Source organism: Scyliorhinus canicula, chromosome 15 (genome assembly GCF_902713615.1).
Source record: "Scyliorhinus canicula chromosome 15, sScyCan1.1, whole genome shotgun sequence".
NCBI classification, from domain to species: Eukaryota; Metazoa; Chordata; class Chondrichthyes; order Carcharhiniformes; family Scyliorhinidae; genus Scyliorhinus; species Scyliorhinus canicula.
The window spans coordinates 62,392,863-62,413,363 of record NC_052160.1 but is presented as its reverse complement, the minus strand read 5'-3'; the positions used below and the strand labels follow the sequence as shown (position 1 = coordinate 62,413,363).

General features: G+C 44.8%; 1 long non-coding RNA gene across 1 annotated transcript in view; it reads left to right on the top strand.

The window, feature by feature from the left end:
• LOC119978725 overlaps window positions 1-20,501 on the top strand; it is a 131,909-nt gene that overhangs the window by 48,280 nt on the left and 63,128 nt on the right. The window contains exon 2 of the long non-coding RNA XR_005463552.1: window positions 5,415-5,716. This is a non-coding gene — a long non-coding RNA (uncharacterized LOC119978725). The remainder of the gene's footprint in view (window positions 1-5,414; window positions 5,717-20,501) is intronic.

Here is a 20,501-nt window from a genome sequence, read left to right as displayed (position 1 = left end):
TAGTTTACCTTTATCTTGGTCACATAGGATGTCATTTGTGACTTTGATAAGTTCCATTTTGGTACTATGGCAAGGATGGCTACCTGATTGGAGAAATTCAAACATGAAATTCTGGGAAAGATGGAAATGAATTTCGGAGGTGACAATGCTTTCATCTTCCACTGGAGACGGACAGTGGTTTGCCAGGACAAAGGGGTAAATGTTGGCTTTGGAGCAGAATTGCTCGAAGAAGTGATGGCAGTTTTAGATAGGAGAGGAACAACACCTTAAGAGGCAGAGCCATTTACAATGTTGGCTAACTGGGAGGCAAGGAGGAGAAATTGGAAACCGCAAGTTGTGTCACTAGGCTGAACAATCAGCCTGCCACCAAACAGACCCCATCCCTGGGTTAGCATTCTACAGTGAAAATGGATGACCTGAGATTTCAAGATTGATTTCTTAGTTATTTTTATTTAAAGTTAGAAATCTGTTTTGAAACCACATCCAAATGAAAATTCTGAATCTGGTTGCATTCTTTATTTTGAAAACAAAGTCTGCCCTTTTTACCAATATATTCTCAGTAACAGTATACTCACATTGCCTGATAAGATTCACATGTTATGTTAGTGGGTATGCTGGCAAGATCGGAACCAGAAATACTGGGTAGCAGTATTGGTAGCTGTTTCTGGAACCAGTTTGTGTAATTAATTGGTGTAAATACTGGAAACACTGGTTTTAGGTTCACAAAGAGGCTATTGAGTAATGTGCCCCTGACTGTCTCGTTTTGAATCACTGTTATGCTAACCTGAAAGAAAATTGAAAATACATAAAGTTATTTTTACTACCAATTATTCTCAATTTTACTTAGATTTTATATATTGTTTTAAACAGAGCTCATTTATCCGAGTATCTGCATGAATACTCGCAAAATACTTGCTATTATGCTCTGTGAATTAGTAGTGGATGCATTGGCACAAAGCTTCCCGATCCTTTTAAACTATCAATACCAATCAACTAAATTGATATCTTCTGCACATTTGCGCCTCTCTCCTACCCGAGTGCTGGATTTAAGCAGCAAAACCTTTGAGGCAGGCCGCTGTGTCATTACTCCTGGCATCCTTGAGTTGGGGTGCCCAGGCAGAAATGAGGCAGTGGACCAAGAATGCACCCCTTCCACCTTATCTGTATTTCAGTATTGGGACGGCATCTAATAGACCCAGCTCTCCACACTCTAAAACACTCCTTGGAAATCCTAGATGGAAAATTATTGACATGGAAAACTGGTAAAACAGGTCTAAAGTTTTTCCTGGTCTTTGCGTAGACAAAGGGACATTCCCAAGAGTAAGGGTCAGGAAACTTGGCCTCAATAGGCTAACCATCCTTAGGAAACAAGTAACCACACTAGTGCTACTTTGACCCCATGGAGCTAGGTATATTCCCCATCAAAATCTCCAAAATATTTTTTTCCCAATCCTGCAGGATTTTGTTGCGAAAATTCAAATCATTAATAAAATTTATAAAAAATAGAATTAATTCATTTATTTTAATTTGGCGACATTTCAATTGATTACTTCAGATTAACAGAGAGAAACAGATAAACTGGTTGCCAATTACCTAAAAAGAATTTGATGATCATTTACATCATTCTATCTTCTTTTTAGAGTATGGCAGCATTTATGTTTAAAGAATATCAAGTCACAATGCGTTACGATTATTTGCAGAAATACTAGTTTTGAGGAGTCAACACTGATATTTAATATAATACATATTTCTGCAAACATTAGATTTGACAAAAAACAAATATTTACTATCTTTTGAAAAGTTCAAATGCTAAAGAAGAAACCGCTTTTCTTTTTGTATATCCTAACCGCGTACACAAGGAGTGCAGTCTCGCCATTTTAGGCAGATGTTTACTTACATTGTACTAATCAAACCCCGAAATGTGCACATGCTGTTGAGCAGGCTAATCAGTGGTCCTTAAAGGGCCATTGTAGGCCATTTGAAAACAGGAAAGGTAAACTTTTAAAAACATATTAAGGAGCAGCGTACTACTCCTGGTCACATAAAAACATTCTGGCTTACTGCAAGGCCATGACCTGCTCCAGTCTAATGATTTATTTCCCCCTCATTAAGATTAACTTTTAACTCAGATAGCAATCACCAGATTTCCCATCAGCGATTTGAGTCCTAGTGCAGTGCTCAATGATTACTGGAAGTAAACAATTGAAGCCGCGTACTCAAAATGGCTTTGGGCTTATTGCAATATCTTTGGGTGGGAAATGAGCAGTACTTTCACTGTCAGGCCAAGCTGAAAATTGTCCCAAAAAATTGTCTACCATCTTTGATATTTTCCTCTAAGTATAAATTCAAATGAAATGGAACAAGCTTTGTTTTCTATCATTCAGGTATCAGAGATAAAATTTAGAGGATGGTCCTTTGTGCATTGCACATCATTGACATTTTTTGATCAAAAGTACTTCCCAACTCCCTTCCCACATCCCTGCAAAAATCTCCCCTAGTCTTGGGGACTTACTGCACTGGATTTTTTTTTCTGGCTTGTAAGATTCGCAACCTGAACAAGATCGTTAATGAATTCCCAATTCTTCATCAGCCACTCCTTGGATTCACTGGTATTGGTGATGCAACTCACACCTATGTTTAAAAAGTGAAACACATTTAAAAAAATGACAATTCTTGCAACCAATGTGGGCTATTCAGAACATTACTTTCAGTAAAATGTACTTCCTTCGTGAGCCAAACTTTCAACTGTGTATTTTTAGAAATATCAGTTAAAATCCTCTGGTGTTTTTCTGTACACTTCTTGTTGCCTTTTCATTTGATAAATGGTGCAACTAAAGGAAGCCATAGACATTTACACCACATTGTTGTATCATGACAATCGAGATGTGCCACTATTTTCTGAATCCCCGTGCAATTGAGTTCAGCTTTATTAGCACCATGTATGTTAGACGTATAAGATGCTGTGGTATGAAGAGACAAAAGTTCTGTTCCTTTTTCACCAGCACACTTTTATTTCTTCCAACAGACTCTGCACAAAACTCTACCATCACCAGACACAGAGGCCACCTGAAGCCCCTTTACATATCAGTGTCAATTATTGGACACTTAACATAAATGAGACAACTAATTGCAATGTCTCTTAACCCATTACTTAACAGTGTATAGCCAAATAGGTGTTGGCATGGAATTCATGCTGTGGTGATACGCATCACTGTAAATACACAAGGGGTTAATGTAAATACACTAAGACTAAGTAAACACTGGAGGGAGGACCAGAGACATTATGACATGCAGACATACAGCTAATGAACATATGGAATAGGACACGACCAATGGGCAGCCAAGACACCCAGAGGTGACACTACCACAAGGGGGCATTTACACAACCCATAGAATAGGACAGGGCACACATGCTCTTTCTCTTTCCACAGGTGACACTCAGAGGACAGGGGCAGATCAGAAGGTTCACACCCACCGCATGGCTTAGAGCAGACTGATTACTTAGACTGAGTTAATATAGCAAGATTAGCAGGAGAGTCAAACTCAAGTAGAAGAATTGTTAACTGTTCAATAAATTTGTTAAACCTATCTCCAAGTCTGAACCTTCCTTTGTCAGAGCATACATCAAAGAAGCAGCTTATGCTACATGAAGAAGCATATCACAACACACTCTAGGCCCAGTTCTCGCTCACATTTTCATGGTTTCCATGGGAACACTTTTCGATGGAATGACCCCTAACCTTCTATCCGTTAGATATTTCTAATAGATGATACATTTGCTATATTTTAATCTGCAGCTGTGTGATATAATTGTCATATAATTTAGTCCTAACTCCTGGATCACCAACAATCGCTAAACTGAAATTAATTTAAATCATCCTTCAAAGTGAATCTGCCAGTTCAACAAATAATTCTTGGATTTTTTTTTCCTACCCGTGGCATTGATGTAATCGAAGATCCATTTTTCTAGAGCTTCCTTTGTAATGGATGTCATCTCAGCCAGACCTGCATTGAATCCTTGCACACTGATTGTTGAACAAATTTCGAACACAAAAGCAAACATCGAGTAATTTTTAAAAACAGTTACATGTGGTTAAAATGACTCTATTATCAAGCTAGTTCAATTATACTTTTGTAGCTTATAACTATAATCATTTTGAAATACTTTATGCTCTATTACGTCCGATCAAACTAATGGACTTTATTGAACTTTAATATATTAATTATTTATAAGTTCAAATGCAAAATGAAATCATGTAGATCGCGAAAATAAAGAAAAACTAGATCCAATAACTACAGGGTCAATAACCACAGAGGACAGATTTAAGATTTCAAAGAATTTACAGTGCAGAAGGAGTCCATTCACCACAGTCTGAAAAATGACAAGTCTGCACCAACCCTTGGAAAAAGAACCCAACTGAAGCTCACACCTCCACCCTATCCCCATAATCAAGTAACCCCACTTAACCTTTTTGGGCACGAAGGGCAATTTAACATGGCCAATCCACCTAACTTGCACATCTTTGGACAGTGGAGGAAACCGGAGCACCAAGAGGAAATCCACGCAGATAGGGGGAGAACGTGCAGACTCCGTACAGTGACCCAAGCCAGAAATGGAACCTGGGACCCTGGAGGTGTGAAGCAACAGTGCTAACCACTGTGCTACCGTGCCAAAGAATCAGAAACCATATTTGTAAATCTTTGGAAATCTTTTCAACTTGAGTGGTTAGGAATTGGAATACCCTGCCCCATAGGGTGGCGGAAATAGATTTAACCATAAGCATCAAAAGAGAATGAGATGAATCATAGAGTCATAGAATCATAGAATTTACAGTGAATAAGGAGGTCATTCGGCCCATCGAGTCTGCACCGGCTCTTGGAAAGAGCGCCCTATCCAAGCCCACACCTCCCCCCTATCCCCATAATCCAGTAACCCCACCCAACACTAAGGGCAAATGTGGACACTAAGGGCAATTTAGCATGGCCAATCCACCTAACCTGCACATCTTTGGACTGTGGGAGGAAACCCACGCACACACGGGGAGTAGATGCAGACTCCGCACAGACAGTGACCCAAGCCAGGAATCGAACCTGGGACCCTGGAGCTGTGAAGCAATTGTGCGAACCACCGTTCTACCGTACTTGAAAAAGAAAATTTGCAGGGACATTGGGAAAGTGAAACTAACTGAATTGCTCTTCAAAAGAGCCAGTACTGACTTGATAAGCTGAATGGTCTCCAACGTACAATTCTGTTCCCACAAAACACTTTGGTGAATTTCAAAGAGGCACCACCTACATAAGGAGTTCCTGGCAAAACTTTTTCATGTCTAATTGCAAGCTCACAATTCAATGACAGATTTGTGTATTATATTACCCTAATCCATCTGCCCTTTGTTTTTTTCTCTCCCAAACAGAACAAAAAAAAACAAAAGATTTAATAGTCTTTAATAAAATTCAGCATTAGAAATAGAGAAACATTTCTTACAATGCTTTGAAGCCATCGCATGATACGCTCCAGTACGGAAGAGATTGCAGAATTGGTTCCGAAATACCAGCGATAAATGGTCTAAGGAGCTGTAGAAAGGCACCCAGAAATGTTGCATTTTTCAACCTTGAGTCATCTTTACATCTCTCCCAAACTGCACGTAAGATTACTTCTTTGGTCATCAGTGGAACTGAAAATGTGTCATTAATCTGCAGTAAATCAGAAAATAGCGTGAGTATGCTCAAAGACTAAGAATCACCTTCTGGGCTTTGATATTTAAACATATCACCTTCAAAGGAAGGAAACAAATATGCTTTAATGCATTCACACTTTTAGGTTGGAATTTTCCATTTTTCAGACTGTGGTGATGGGCGGGATTGTAAGCCTGTTTCCTACTGATTGGCCAGGTGTGTTCTCACGCCTAATCTTCAATTTGAAAATGATTAATTATACATCAGCATGCTGTTCGCCAAATATGTGGCAGATCAGTCATTTATTTGTCTGCCCACCATTACCTCATGGGGCTGAAGTTACAGGTGCCATATTTAAGCAGTGCCCAAACACACATTTACCCTCTGCAGGCCAGATGCAGTGGCACGGCTGAACAAAATATCCTCCAGGAGAAGCAAACCGTGTAATGCAGCCCTGTCTGCACCCACAACAGTCTCCTTGGATATGGCGCTGCCCTGCCAGCCCACCCCACCCGCGTCCCACCTGATACAGCATCCTTACCAGCAGTCAATGATGGCAGGCATGCAGTGAAAGGTAGGCAAACACTACACGTACGCAACTTGAAGTCATGAGTGACGGTGAGCTGGTGCACGCCACTTTATCCAGTCGTAAATCAGATGGGTGTAATTACCCACTGATATGGCATTAATTTAGGAGGGAGAACGTGGTTCAAACAAGTTGTGATTTTGATGAGTTTTCATGACATACTAATGCATGTAAATGGGGTGTCTGGCATGGATCAGCAGGAAAGTCTACCCCATTAGGCTGCAATAAAAGTGCTGAGGGAAAAATCCCAACTAATTTTCCTGCCGGTGGATATCCAACTTTTGACCTAACGTATAGTTTAGCGTTCCATCCGCCATGATTCATACCGCTGGGAGAAGCAGAAAATTCCGCCTTTGGTTTAACATCAGCACAAACCAATTTCAGTTCCACACTGACTCTAATCAATTCGAGTACAAATCAAGTGTGGAGGCACCAACTGATCTTATACTGATGGAAAGTAAGGTTTCCACCAGAAAATCTAAATCCACTCTGAACTAATGGCATGTCAGGCTGACTCCAGAGTAGGTTTGCCAACCCTCCCAAGTGCTGATGGTCACTGCCCACTGCTCTATCTAGAATGACACCTTCAGACTCAGTCAAGCCTTTCCCATGTGCTATGTCCAGAGAACCTATCTTAAGTTTTAGGGATGGAATCAGTTGCATAGCCAGGACAAAATATCCTAATCAAACCCCACAGTTTCATGAATTGGGGGCCAGTTTAACTCTCTTGGCTAGACAGCTGGCTCGATGCAGAGCAACGCCCGCACCACGGGTTCAATTCCCAATGCTTTTTCATGAAGGCCCGCATTCCCAACCTTGCTCCTCGTCAGAGGTGTGGTGATCGTCAGGTTAAATGACCACCAGTCAGCTCTCCCCTTCAAAGGGGAAAGCAGCCTATGGGTCATCTGGGATATTGGTGACTTTACCTTACTTCCTGTAACAGCCTCCCCAAACAGGCGCCGGAATGTGGCGACTAGGGGCTTTTCACAGTAACTTAATTGAAGCCTACTTGTGACAATAAGCAATTTTCATATGTCCACTCGAGGTCATGTTTGGACTTTGTTCCTGATACCAAGTATTGGTAATCTTATGGCAGACTGCAATTCTACCTTTTCCAGATCCAAGGATATCTGTATGTGTTTACTTAGCACCATCTAGTGGTGGAGCTTGACTGCTGCAACTCACCCTGTGGTAATTGAGAATGTGCCTGAAAGGTGCACATTTTAGCTTCTTAGAATGTGCTATCATGTGTTTGATACCCCCCTCAGGCATATACAAGTTTACTGAGTTCAATTTGTCCTATTCTTTCATAATTTGAAAAACGTATATACTTCTCCTTAGTATTCTATTTCCAAGAAAGAGAAGATACAAGAGTAAATATTCCTTTATCCTTATTCTAGAATCAACTGTACCACCTCCAATGAGTGGAAGTACTTTATAAAATTGATCAATAATTGCACACAATATTCCAAATGCTATCTAGTCAAGGCCTTATATAAATTTAAAATGACCTCTCTGGATTTATATGTTACATCCTTTGTCGTGCTGCTCAATATTGTGTTTTTAGGGACTTCCGGTGACGGCTATGACGGAGTAGGTTGCACATTTGGTGGCTCCCGCTCGGGTCGGAACTTTGGACCTTTTTCCCCGATTTTCTGAAGTGGAAAATTGATGTTGGATACAACTGTGACAAGGAATCCTACATCAGTGCATGGAGAAGCGGACCAGGAGTGCTCGCAAAGGAAGAAATAGGCAAACGGAGAAGACTTGGGCTGAGGCTGCAGCGGGAGAAAGCATGGCGGATGACCAGAGTTCTGGCTTGATGACCCAGCGGTCGACGGAGCAGTTGATGCAGTTTATACAGAAGGGCTTCGCCAAGCACAGACAGGACTGCTTGGACCCGATTAAGGAGTTGATTGCACGATTGGAACTCAGACTGGATCCTCAAGGTCAGGCGATCAGAAAGTGGAGAAGGCACTAACTGAGCAGGAAAAGCACCAAGCTGCAGTGGAGTTGGAGGTGGGAATGTTGAGAGACCAACAGAAAAGGCTCCAGAAGGTGGAGGATCTAGAGAACAGGTCCCGCTGGCAGAACATGAGAATTGTGGGCCTCCCAGAGGGATCCGAAGGAACGGACACAGGGGCATACATAGCGGCTATGTTTGAGAAGCTACTGGCGGTGGGGACGTTCACCCGACCCTTGGAGGTGGACAGGGCGCACAGAGCGCTAGCAAGGAAGCCGAGAGCAATGGTGGTTAGGTACCTTGACAAGGAGTACATTTTACAGTGAGCCAGGCAGATGCGGAGCTGCAAATAGGAGAACAGCGTCCTGCGTATATATCAGGATCTGAGTGCGGATGTGGCCAGGAGCAGAGCGGGGTTCAACCAGATAAAATCAACACTTTTTGACAAGAAGGTAAAGTTTGGACTACTGTACTCGGCCCGTCTTTGGGTTACGCATGAAGAGCAACATTTCTACTTCGAGTCACCCGAGGAAGCGATGGACTTCGTGAGAAGGAAAGGGTTGGCATCAGACTGAGGTGTTTGGACTGAACTTTGCTGCAGTGCTCATGTGTTTTTTTTTCTCTTCTTTTCAGTTATTTTTTTTTAGAAAAAGATAAGTTTTTGTCTTTGGATGTTACTTGTAATGCCTTTTGTATTGAGTTGGGGTCTGGGGGCGAGTTGCTCTAGTTAAAATTTGCATTTGTATTCATGGGGGATGAAGTTGTGAATGTTAGATATTTGATCTTCTTTTTGATTTTCTTTGTGTGTTTCTTTTGGGCAATTGGTTACGTTTGCATATGTGTGTCCGAGTGGAGGGGAGGGGCCGAGTGAACAATAGGTGGGAAAATGTCTGGCGCCATGGGCAGGGTCCACCAAGCTAGCTGGGCGGGCTAGCTCACGGAAGCGCAGTGGGGGGAGCAAATGGTGTGCTTGTTGGAGGGTGCTGTGTGTATAGTACTGTTACTAGGGGGGGGAAATGTTCTGCTGACGGGGAGAGACTTTTGTGGTGGGACAATAGGGAGATCGGGTGCAGAGGCTGCCGGGTGGCGGGCCTGTGGATGTGTGGGGCGCGGGCTGGAGACTAGCCCAAGAAAGGTTATGGCTGATCGGCAGTGGAGAGGGGGTCGAGAAACACCCCCCCCCCAAAACTAGGCTGATCACATGGCTTGTAAGAGGGCTAAACGGGCCGGTTAAGAGGGCATATGTGTTCGCACATTTGAGGGGATTGAAGGCGGACGTGGCACTGTTGCAGGAGACGTACCTTAAGAGTAACTGACCAGGTCAGACTAGGGATGGGTTGGAAAGGTTTTCCACTCAGGAGTCACGATCCTGATTAATAAGCGAGTGTCATTCAAAGTGGAAGAATAGTTGCAGACATGGGGGGGTCGGTATATTATGGTCAGTAGAAAGCTGGAAGGGCTTCCAGTGGTACTCGTGAATGTGTACGCCCCGAATTGGGATGATGTGGAGTTCATAAGGAGGATGTTGGGGAAGATCCCGGACCTGGATTCGCATAAACTGGTTATGGGGGAGGACTTCAACACAGTCATTACCCCAGGGCTAGACCAATCTAGCTCAAGGACAGGCAGGGTGTCAGCACTGGCAAAGGAGCTAGATGGGGGGTGGGGGTGGACCGATGGGGATTTGGGAGGCCGAGAGTGAAGGAGTTTTCCTTCTACTCGCACGTGCTTAAGTGTACTCCCGGATCGACATTTTCATCCTGAACAGGGCTTTACTGACGGGGGTAGTGGACACTGAGTACTCAGCAATCACAATCTTGGACCATGCCCCGCATTGGGTTGACTGACACGCGAGCGAGGAGGGACGTGGGACTTTTAGCCGATGAGGAGGTGTGTGGGCGGCTGACGAAATGTATCCAGAACTATCTGGAAGTCAATGACACAGGGGAAGTATTGGCTGTGGTGCTCTGGGAGGCGCTGAAGGCGGTGGTTAGGGGGAGCTGATCTCGATGTGGGCCCACAGGGAGAAGGCAGACAGAGCAGAGACAGACTGACTGATAAAGGAAATACTACAGGTCAACAGGAGGTATGCGGAGGCCCCAGAGACAGGGCTTCCACGGGAACAACGGAGGCTACAGGTGGAGTTTGGCTTGTTAACTAAAGGGAAGGCGGTAGAACAGCTGAGGATGGGAAAGGGGGTGATCTATGAATATGGGGAGAAGGCCAGTAGAATGCTTGCGCAGCAGCATAGAAAGCAGAAGGCGGCCAGGGAGATTGGGAAAATAAGGGACAGAGATGGGAACCTGGTCGGAGATTCAGCTGGGGTCAATAAGGCGGGTGAGAAATTCTACAGCAGGCTGTAGGAGTCGGAACCCCCAGCTGGGCCAGAGGGGATGAGGCAATTCTCAGGGGGGCTGAAGTTCCCGAAGGTTGATGAAGACTTGGTAGACGGGCTGGGGGCCCCGATCGGGTTAGAAGAGATAGCAGATGGGCTAAAAGCCATGCAGTCAGGTAAAGCCCCGGGACCGAATGAGTATCCCGTGGTGTTTTACAACAAGTTCTCTGGGATTCTGGGGTCACTGCTGCTGAGAGAGAGGGGGGCTTCTCCCAACGATATCACAGGCCACGATCTCACTGATCGTGAAGCTGGATAAGGGCCCGGAGCTATGCGGGTCGGACAGACCGATCTCCCTAATAAATGAAAACACCAAACTGTTGGCTAAGATCTTGTCCTCAAGGATTGAGGACTGCGTCCCGGACGTGATTGGGGAGGACCAGATGGGATTTGTTAAGGGGAGGCAGTTGGCGAGCAAAGTAAGAAGGCTGTTAAATGTTATCATGATGCACCCAGAGGGTAGGGACGTAGAGGTCATGGTCGCAATGCACACAGAGACGGCATTTGACCGGGTGGAATGGGATTATCTGTGGGAAGTACTGGGGCAGTTTGGATTTGGGCGGGGCTTCATTGGCTGGGTCAAGCGAAATGTTCGCGATCCAGGGAAGGAGGCAGGAGGCGATTGGGGGATCTGCCGTTTAGAGTGGTAGGGGGTAGCTTTCGGTACCTAGGCATCCAGGTGGCGCAGGAATGGGAACGGCTACACAAGCTTAATCTGGCCCGTCTAGTAGACCAAATGAAGGAAGATTTTCGGAGGTAGGACATGCTCCCATTGTCACTGTCTGCGAGGATACAGACAGTGCGGGAGGACCAGCGAACCATGTTCACATGCCCGAAGCTCAGGGGATTCTGGCAGGGGTTTGCGGACGTCATGTCCAAAGTATTGAAAATAAGGGTGGCGCCGAGTCCAGAGGTGGCGATTTTCGGGGTGTCGGAAGACCCGGGAATCCGGGAGGAGAAAGAGGCAGATATTCTGGCCTTTGCCTCTCTGGTAGGCAGGAGACAGATATTATTAGCTTGGAGGGACTCAAAGCCCCCGAAGTCGGTGACCTGGCTATCGGACATGGCTAGCTTTCTCTGCTTGGAGAAAATAAAGTTTGCCTTGAGAGGGTCAATGTTAGGGTTCGCCCAGAGGTGGCAGCGGTTTGTCGACTTCTTTAGGGGAAATTAACCGTCAGCAGAAGGGGCGGGGGTGCCGTGGGGTTAGTTTAGTTTAGAGTAGGGGGTTAGAAAAGGTGGGACCTGTGAGAAAGTAAGACAGCTTTTGCGCTATGTTTATAATTGTATGTACACTGTTTCTTCTGTTACTGTTATAAAACCATAAATACCTCAATAAAATATTTATAAAAAATAAACCATTGTGTTTTTATAGGATTTAAGATCCAATAGGATTGTTTTGTTAACATGTCCATTAAAATCCCAACATCTCTTTCCAGCTCCAATTCCTCAAGTATATTCCCATTTAGCACATAACCCGCATCGAAACTTCTTCTGCCAAATCTCATAAGTTTATATATTCCTGTATTGAATTCCATCTGCCAGTTGGCTTCCCATCAATTGAGCTTATCAAGATCCTGTTGAACTAATATGCAGTGATCGTCATTGTTTGCCATTTCCCACATTTGCCATATTTCAAACCTATTAGATGTAACATATGTTCAGTGAACTCTGTCAGTGAGATTTCTTTCAATGGTTTGAGGAATTCCTTCAGTCCCAGGGATGCAAGTTGTCAGTGCCAAGATCCTCATCTACCCTGTGCTTCAATTTTCTCTCCAATATACCCATTGAAGAATATTGGGATTATTTGGCAAGGGGGGTCCATCAGTGTCTTACCTCCATGAACTGGATTTCCCATCATCTGTCCCATCCAGGATCAATGCTGTCCTCACCATTACCACTTGCAAATTGGCAACAAGGATAAGGGATCCAAGTCCAGGTGAATTTTCCTAGTGTCCGGCCCAGCTACTGCCATTTAAAGTAAGTTCTAGGAAGTAGCAGTAACAATTCAGAGGTTTCCCCCATGTCATTGTCTACTGATTTTAATCTAGACCCACCTTCTAATATCTACGCCAAGGCCTACTCACCTGCTGAGTTTCCATAATTGGGGGCTATTCTCCCCCCATTTGCCTATTTGTCTCTTCTGGTACTGTAGCAACAGTCCCATCATTTTGCTGCTTGTTACAGATGAACTGCTCTTGGTGGTAGGAATTTCACCAGGAGCAAGTCATCTTATCAATAATGATGCCTGATCCAGGAAAGTCAGTCAGATTTGAGTCAGATTCAGAGGGAATGCCAGAAATCTGGAACTGAACTACTTTACCTTCTCCAATGAGTGATATTTATTCTTTACCACATCATAAGTATTCTACCATTTAATTGATCTGCAACTGTTCAAATGTGGTATTTAATGAAAATTGAAATGGATTCAATGAGTTCACTGAGGAATGTTTATGTAGTTTCATCTGAAAAAAATCTTGCCTCCAAAGAGGGCTTTTAAAGTCAAGTATAAAATACACAGAAAGCATTAATCAGATACCAGGCTTGAATAATAGCTGGGGATATATTACGTGACGCATTTTCTCCGACGCAACAGGTAGAGGTGTCCTTTATGCAGATGTTTTTGACTTGTCTATTCATTCCTCATTAAGGGAAGTCTTTGAGCGTCAAAGATTGACAGTTATTTATTCCCTGGCAGTTCTCTGGGAAGGTTGGATCTTGGAAAATGATTAATTTCAGTGCACCTACTATTTTCAAAATAATGTCCTCTGTGGTTTACCAATTTTATCTGTTAGGAAAGGAAACCTTTTACGCGTAAATAAAATTTGAGCTTTCACCCGAGTTTAAATTTCGCTTGAAACAGTCAGTGAAAAAGAAAATACTGCTTCCTCTGAATCCCCAATCTTCCCATTATTCTCGATAACCATTGGTATCATAAACTACCTTCTTGTTGACCTTCTCCAGCAACTCCTCAAACTTTAGTAGACTGATCTTCTTCATGAATAAGATGGTGGCATTCAGATCAGAGCTGTTCACGGGGTTTGTGACAACAAAACAGTTGAAGATCAAGACCAGGTTATCACTAGTTAAGTTCGTGAGCAAGGTACACTAAAAGAAAACAAACACATGAGAGGGCTTACAATTGTGCAAGAAAGATAACAAAATAGCAAAAGTTTCATTCAAGGATAACGGTGGCAATCATTGTGTGGGCTTTGCGATCAGGGGAATAGTGAGAATCAGTACAGGGAAAGAATCAGTGTCTAGCTGTATCTCCATTCTTTCACTATCCAAATTCAGGGAAATAGATTATAAAAGTTTGCTTTGTTGGTGAAGGCCTGCATTGATCCCCATAAGTTTCTGAATATGCTGCACATTGATGTGTTTTTCCAGAATTGTTGGCCATTCATCTGCATGTACAAAGGGCCTGTTTGGGCATTGCACACCAATTTGTTTAGATTTAGCTAAATGGCATGAAACACACCTCTAGTTCATAACATGTGTATTTTTTGCCATTCATGCGATATTGGTGTTGTAAGCAAGGCTGCATTTATTGCCAATCCCTAATTGCACTTGAGGTGAGATGAGCTGCCTTCTTGAACCGTTGCAATCTGTGTGGTGTGTTATACTTTGACATTGTGATGTGATGTAGTTTGCCAGGTTATTGCAAAGGCACATTGCGACCAGTCAGCAGTTATATATAAAACAGGCTGCATAAGGAGAGCTAATTTCTTTCCCTAAAAAACATTAGTGAGTGAACAAGTTTTTAAAATGAAAATCCAGTGTTTTTTTTTTAGTCCAGATTTATTAACAAATTTAATTCCCCAGCTGTCATAATTTGAACTTCTATCTCTGAATCTTTTTTGTCTACGCCTCGACCTTATTAATGCAGTAACCCCCAGGGATATTGTGTTTGTGACAATAATATTAGAGACTTGTTTTATAAGAATACAAATTATTCATGTTGTTGAATATTTATTCTGAATGTTTATATTTCCTCATCATTTTTATTTATATCGCTACAAAAGATATGGTAGGGATAAAATCTTTCAGAAGGTGAAAATACCTCATTCGTATTTCTAAATGCTGTCAGATGTCATTACATTCCAGCAGTGGCTATCTCTAATGTAATTACTGTCAGATGAATCAATTCAGACCAAATAACAAGATTATTCATTCCTTCCTTTCATTGGTATGGACCTTACCTGAGCACATGCATACTGTGAGACAGTAAAGTTACAGTAATCACTTATGTTGCCAGAATGTAGTTCGGATTCCAGTGCCATGCTGCAAGAAAATAATTGCTTTAGACGATATTTTATGGGTACACGATAAACTTGTCAATGAAAAAACTGTTGTTAAAGGGGTGCTGTTTTTTTAAACTAAGATTACATTTCATTCATTATAAACTGGCTTGGGGATTTGATGCACCAAGGTAATCTTTTTTGTTTTGCATGAAAGTTCTACTATTCGTGGTCTGAGGTATATGTGCCAATTGTAAAAGGAACTAATGGTTTGCTACAGGGTTCATATTTGTGTCCTGTGTACCACATTGCTATCACTGATGCCAGAGTTTTCAACATTTTGATACCACAATTATCTCACTGGTTCAGTACTCCATGATCCGGTGGGTGGTATCAGCACTGAGGGTTTGGAGTCAGTGTCGACACCACTTTGGATTGGAAGGTATGTTGCTGTGGGTGCCGGTTTGCGATGCGAGGTTCCAGGGTTGGCGGCAGGTGGGGACAGAGTACCTCAGGGATCGGTTCATGGGAAAAACGTTTGCAGACCTGAAAGAACTCAAGGAGACGTACCAGTTACCAAAGGGGAATAGGTTCAAGTATCTGCAGGTTAGGGACTTTTTTAGAAAGGAGGTACCGTCCTTTCTCCCGTTGCCACCCCCAGTGCTGCAGGATAAGCTTTTGTCCGAGGATGACATTGGGGAGGGAAGGGTGGTGGGCATGTATGGGGAACTAATGAAGGGGGAGTGCTCTCCCATGGAGGAGGTCAGGCGCAAGTGGAAGGAGGAGTTGTGTAGTGGAGGGGGGGGATGTTGGAGGCCGGAAAGTGACGGGACTTGGAGCCGCCAAAGGCGGTGGTATGGGTGAGTGATTTGGCAGTTTCTGCATTTGGAAAAAATTAAGTTTGCCATTCGAAGGGTGGAGGAGGGGTTCACCTTGAGATGGAAGCTGTTTATCTACCTCACTAAGGAGTATTGAATCATCAGTGGGGGGGGGGGGGGGGGGGGGGGGGGGGAAAGAGATAGGTTGGGAAGGTTGTGATTGCACGAGAGGGGTTGCAGAGGTAATTCACCAGGATGTTGCCTGGGATGGAACATTTAAGTTATGATGCGAGGTTGGATAGGCTTAGATTGTTTTCACTGAAGCAGGGAAGACTGAGGGGTGACCTGATTGACGTGTACAAGGCTATGAGGGGCATGGACAGGGTGGATAGGGAGCAGATGTTCCCCTTAGTTGAAGGGTCAGTTAGGAGAGGACACCAGTTCAAGGTGAGAGACAGGAAGTTTAGGGAGGATTTGAGGGAAAACGTTTTTACCAAGAGAGTGGTAATGGTCTGGAATGCACTGCCTGGGAGGGTGGTAGAGGTGGGTTGCCTCGCATCCTTCAGAAAGTATCTGTATGAGCACTGGTGTGCTGATTTTGGGTGCATTTGAGTGTTATAGTGGGAGTTTGGTGATTGAGGGATATTAAGGGTTCATTTTTATCTAAAGTCTAGTCTTTCTTTTATTTAGTAAATTCACTTAAAAATTGCTGTTTGGCTCAGACCTTTTATAGAATCTCACGATTCTAATTTATGTTTTTCTGTATCTGTTTTGTTTTTTATTTTATTTTTTTTTGTGAGTTTTTTTTTATAAATGTTTTTTATTGAGTTTTCATATTTTATATATGACAAATTACAAATTATTAGAGAGAAAAAAAAAGAAAACACAAAAATTTAGCATGAATATTTACAGGTAAGCATCTTCATAACAACAATTGTGGCCGCCCCCTTTAGCCAACATACATATTTTACATTCCCCAATATGGCCGAGGCACATGTTTATAGGCATTTATTTATAGTTTGGTTTTGGGCCTTGGCTTGCCAGCAAACCCCCATAACGAGCCCGTAACCCCCCCCCCCCCCCCCCTCCGGCTACCCTCCCCCGATTCCCGTCCATTTTCCCCTGATTCTTGGCCACCCGACTATTCTTCCTCTTGTACGTTGGCCACAAACAGGTCCCGGAACAGTTGCATGAATGGCTCCCACGTTCTGTGGAAGCCGTCTTCCGACCCTCGGATGGCGAATTTGATTTTCTCCATTTGGAGAGATTCCGAGAGGTCGGACAGCCAGTCTGCAGCTCTGGGCGGTGCTGCTGACCGCCAGCCAAACAGGCTTCTACGGCGGGCGATCAGGGAGGCAAAGGCAAGGGCGTCCGCCCTCCTCCCCAGGAATAGATCTGGCTGGTCTGAAACCCCGAAGACCGCCACTATCGGGCATGGCTCCACCCTCACCCCCACCACTTTGGACATAGCCTCGAAGAAGGCTGTCCAGTACTCCACAAGTCTGGGGCAAGACCAGAACATGTGGGCGTGGTTGGCCGGGCCTCTTTGGCACCGCTCGCATCTGTCCTCCACCTCCGGGTTTTTTGTGAGTTTATGACCTGCACGTTTATCTACACGTACAGGAGTTAAGCCAGCATCCGCCACTGACACTGGCGTGATGCTGGGTGTGAAAACCAAGCAAAAGAACATAAAGTAACTGATGGATAAAACAAAAGAGGGGAGTACCCCAAAACAACGAGTGAAGCACAGCCCAAAAAGAGCGAGAAAGGAAACAAAAACTTATCAAAAAACCCGTCAAATTAAAGTGTGAAAACCGGGGTCGATAAGGCAATCCAAATTTGGCTGCATAGAATGCCTTGAGTGGACACCGCATGCTCCCTCTCCATGAACGAGGCCGCGAATGAGGCCGCGGAAGATGGGTAGACAGTCAGGCTGGACAACCCCCTCGGTCGCCTGCTGCCTGGAACTATAAATGGCAAGTTTGGCCAGGCCCAGGAGCAGATTCAGGAGGAGATCCTCCGCCTTCCTGCCCCCCTCCGCACCAGATGTCCGTAGATCAGGAGCGTGGGGCTGAAGTGCAAAGAAAACCTCAACAACAACGTTGTCAAGAAACCAAAACGGGGGTGCAGCCTAGGACAGACAACATAAACATGCTCCACGGTCTCCACCAGGCCGCAACAGTGGCAGGTCGCTGGCAGAGCCGTGAAGTGATTCAAACGATAGTTGCACAGCACTGCCATGCGAAGCACCCTCCACCCCAGGTCCCCTAGCTTTATGGGGAGGACACCTCCGTAGAGGGACCTCCAGTGGGGACCTCCGCCGCCGGACGACAACGAGGCATGCCAAGGCGTGTCCGGGCGGCGGGCGAGGGCAAGGAGATAGAACATAGAACAGTACAGCACAGAACAGGCCCTTCGGCACTCGATGTTGTGCCGAGCAATGATCACCCTACTTTAAACCCATGTAACCCGTATACCCGTAACCCAACAATCCCCCCATTAACCTTACACTACGGGCAATTTAGCATGGCCAATCCACCTAACCCGCACATCTTTGGACTGTGGGAGGAAACCGGAGCACCCGGAGGAAACCCACGCACACACGGGGAGGACGTGCAGACTCCACACAGACAGTGACCCAGCCGGGAATCGAACCTGGGACCCTGGAGCTGTGAAGCATTGATGCTAACCACCATGCTACCGTGAGATGGAATATGTGCAACAACAGGGCGTACAGGAAACCCCTCCGTGCAGTGCGAAAGGGCACAAAGGGTATTTCCGCGAAGCGGCTGGGGCTGTGGGGCACCAGCACCCGGGGATGGTTCCGGGGTTTGGGACCATTGTGGAATTTCGTCCAAGCAGGGGTCCGCTCAGACGGGATGCCACCGCACAGCCCCGCCGTCTCGTGTCCCAAGTGTGATAGAGAGGAGTTACAGGGAGTTACCCACACCCAAGGTGCAGGACAAGAGTAGCTGGGTCACAGTCAGGGGAAGGAAAAGGAACGTGCAGTCAGTGCAGGGAACCCCCATGGCTGTTCGCCTCAAAACAAGTATATAGTTTTGGATGTTGTTGTGGGGGTTGACTTACTGGGGGTAGGCTCTACCAGCCAGGTCTCTGGCACTGAGCCTGGCTCTGTGGCTCAGAAGGGAAGTGGGGGAAGAATAGAAAAGCCATAGTGATAGGAGATTCAATAGTTAGGGAACGGATAGGAGATTCTCTGGTCGCGAACGAGACTCCCGGAAGGTATGTTGCGTCCCTGGTGCCAGGACCAGGGATGTCTCTGACCGAATCTACAGGATTCTTAAGGGGGCGGGGTAGCAACCAGAAGTCGTGGTGCACATAGGCACCAACGACATAGCTAAGAAAAGGGATGAGAATCTAAAAAGTGATTTTAAGGAGTTAGGTTGGAAGCTGAAGAGCAGGACAAACAGAGTAGTGATCAGAGGATTGCTACTGGTGCTATGTACAAGGAGGCAAAGAACAGAGAGCAAGTGCAACTGAACATGTGGCTACAGGGCTGGTGGAGGAGGGAAGGCTTAAGATATGAGGATCATTGGGATACCTTCTGGGGATGATGGGACCTGTACATGAAGGACGGATTGCACCTAAACTGGAGGGGCACCAATATCTTGGGTGGTAGGTTCGCTAGAGCTCTTTGGGAGGTTTTAAACTAGTTTGACTGGGGAATGGGAACCAGAGCTATGGATCAGAGGATAAGGTAGCTATTGAACAGTATGCAGAAATAGTATGCAACAAGTCTGTGAGGAAGGATAGACAGTTGATAGGGCAAAGTTGCACTCAGTGGAATGGGTTAAAGTGTGTCTGTTTCAATGCAAGGAGTGTCAGGAATAAGGGAGATGAACTTTGAGCATGGATCAGTACTTGGAACTATGATGTTGTGGCCATTACGGAGAAATCGATTTCACAGGGGCAGGAACGGTTGTTAGATGTTCTGGGGTTTAGATGTTTTAAGAAGAATAGTGAGAGAGGTAGGAGAGGAGGGGGAGTGACACTGTTAATTAGGGAGTGCATCACAGCTGCAGAAAAGGAGCTAGTTGAGGAGAGTTTGTCTACTGAGTCAGTATGGGTAGAAAGTCAGAAACAAGAAAGGAGCAGTCCACTTTATTGGGAGTTTTCTACACATCCCCCCAAAGCAACAGAGAGCTGGAAGAACAGATTGGAAAGGGGCAGAAGTAACAGAGTTGTTGTCATGGGTGACTTCAACTTCCCTAATATTGACTGGAATCTCCTTACTGCAAATGGTTTAGGTGGTGCAGATTTTTCAGGTGTTTACAGGAAGGATTCCTGACTCAATATGTAGATAGGCTGACTAGGGGGAGGAGGATATATTGGATTTGGTGCTTGGCAATGAACCAGGCCAGATGTCAGATGTCTCAGTGGGAGAGCATTTCGGTGACAGTGACCACAACTCCTTGACCTTTCCCATTGTCATGGAGCGGGATAGGAACAGACAGTATGGGAAGGTATTTAATTGGGGAAAAGGAAATTATACTGCTATTAGGTAGGAGCTGAGGAGCACGAAGTGGGAACAGTTGTGCTCGGGGGAATGCACAACAGTAATGTGGGGATTGTTTAAGGAGCACTTGCTGCGAGTGCTGGATAGATTTTTCCCACTGAGACGAGGAAGGAATGGTAAGCTGAAGGAGCCTTGGATGACAAGAGAGCTTCTAGTCAGGAGGGAGAAGCTTACTTAAGGTTGAGGAAGCAAGGATCTGGCACAGCTCTAGAGGGTTACAAGGTAGCCAGGAAGGAACTCAAAAATGGACTTAGGAGAGCTAGAAGGGGGCATGAAAAAGCCCTGGTC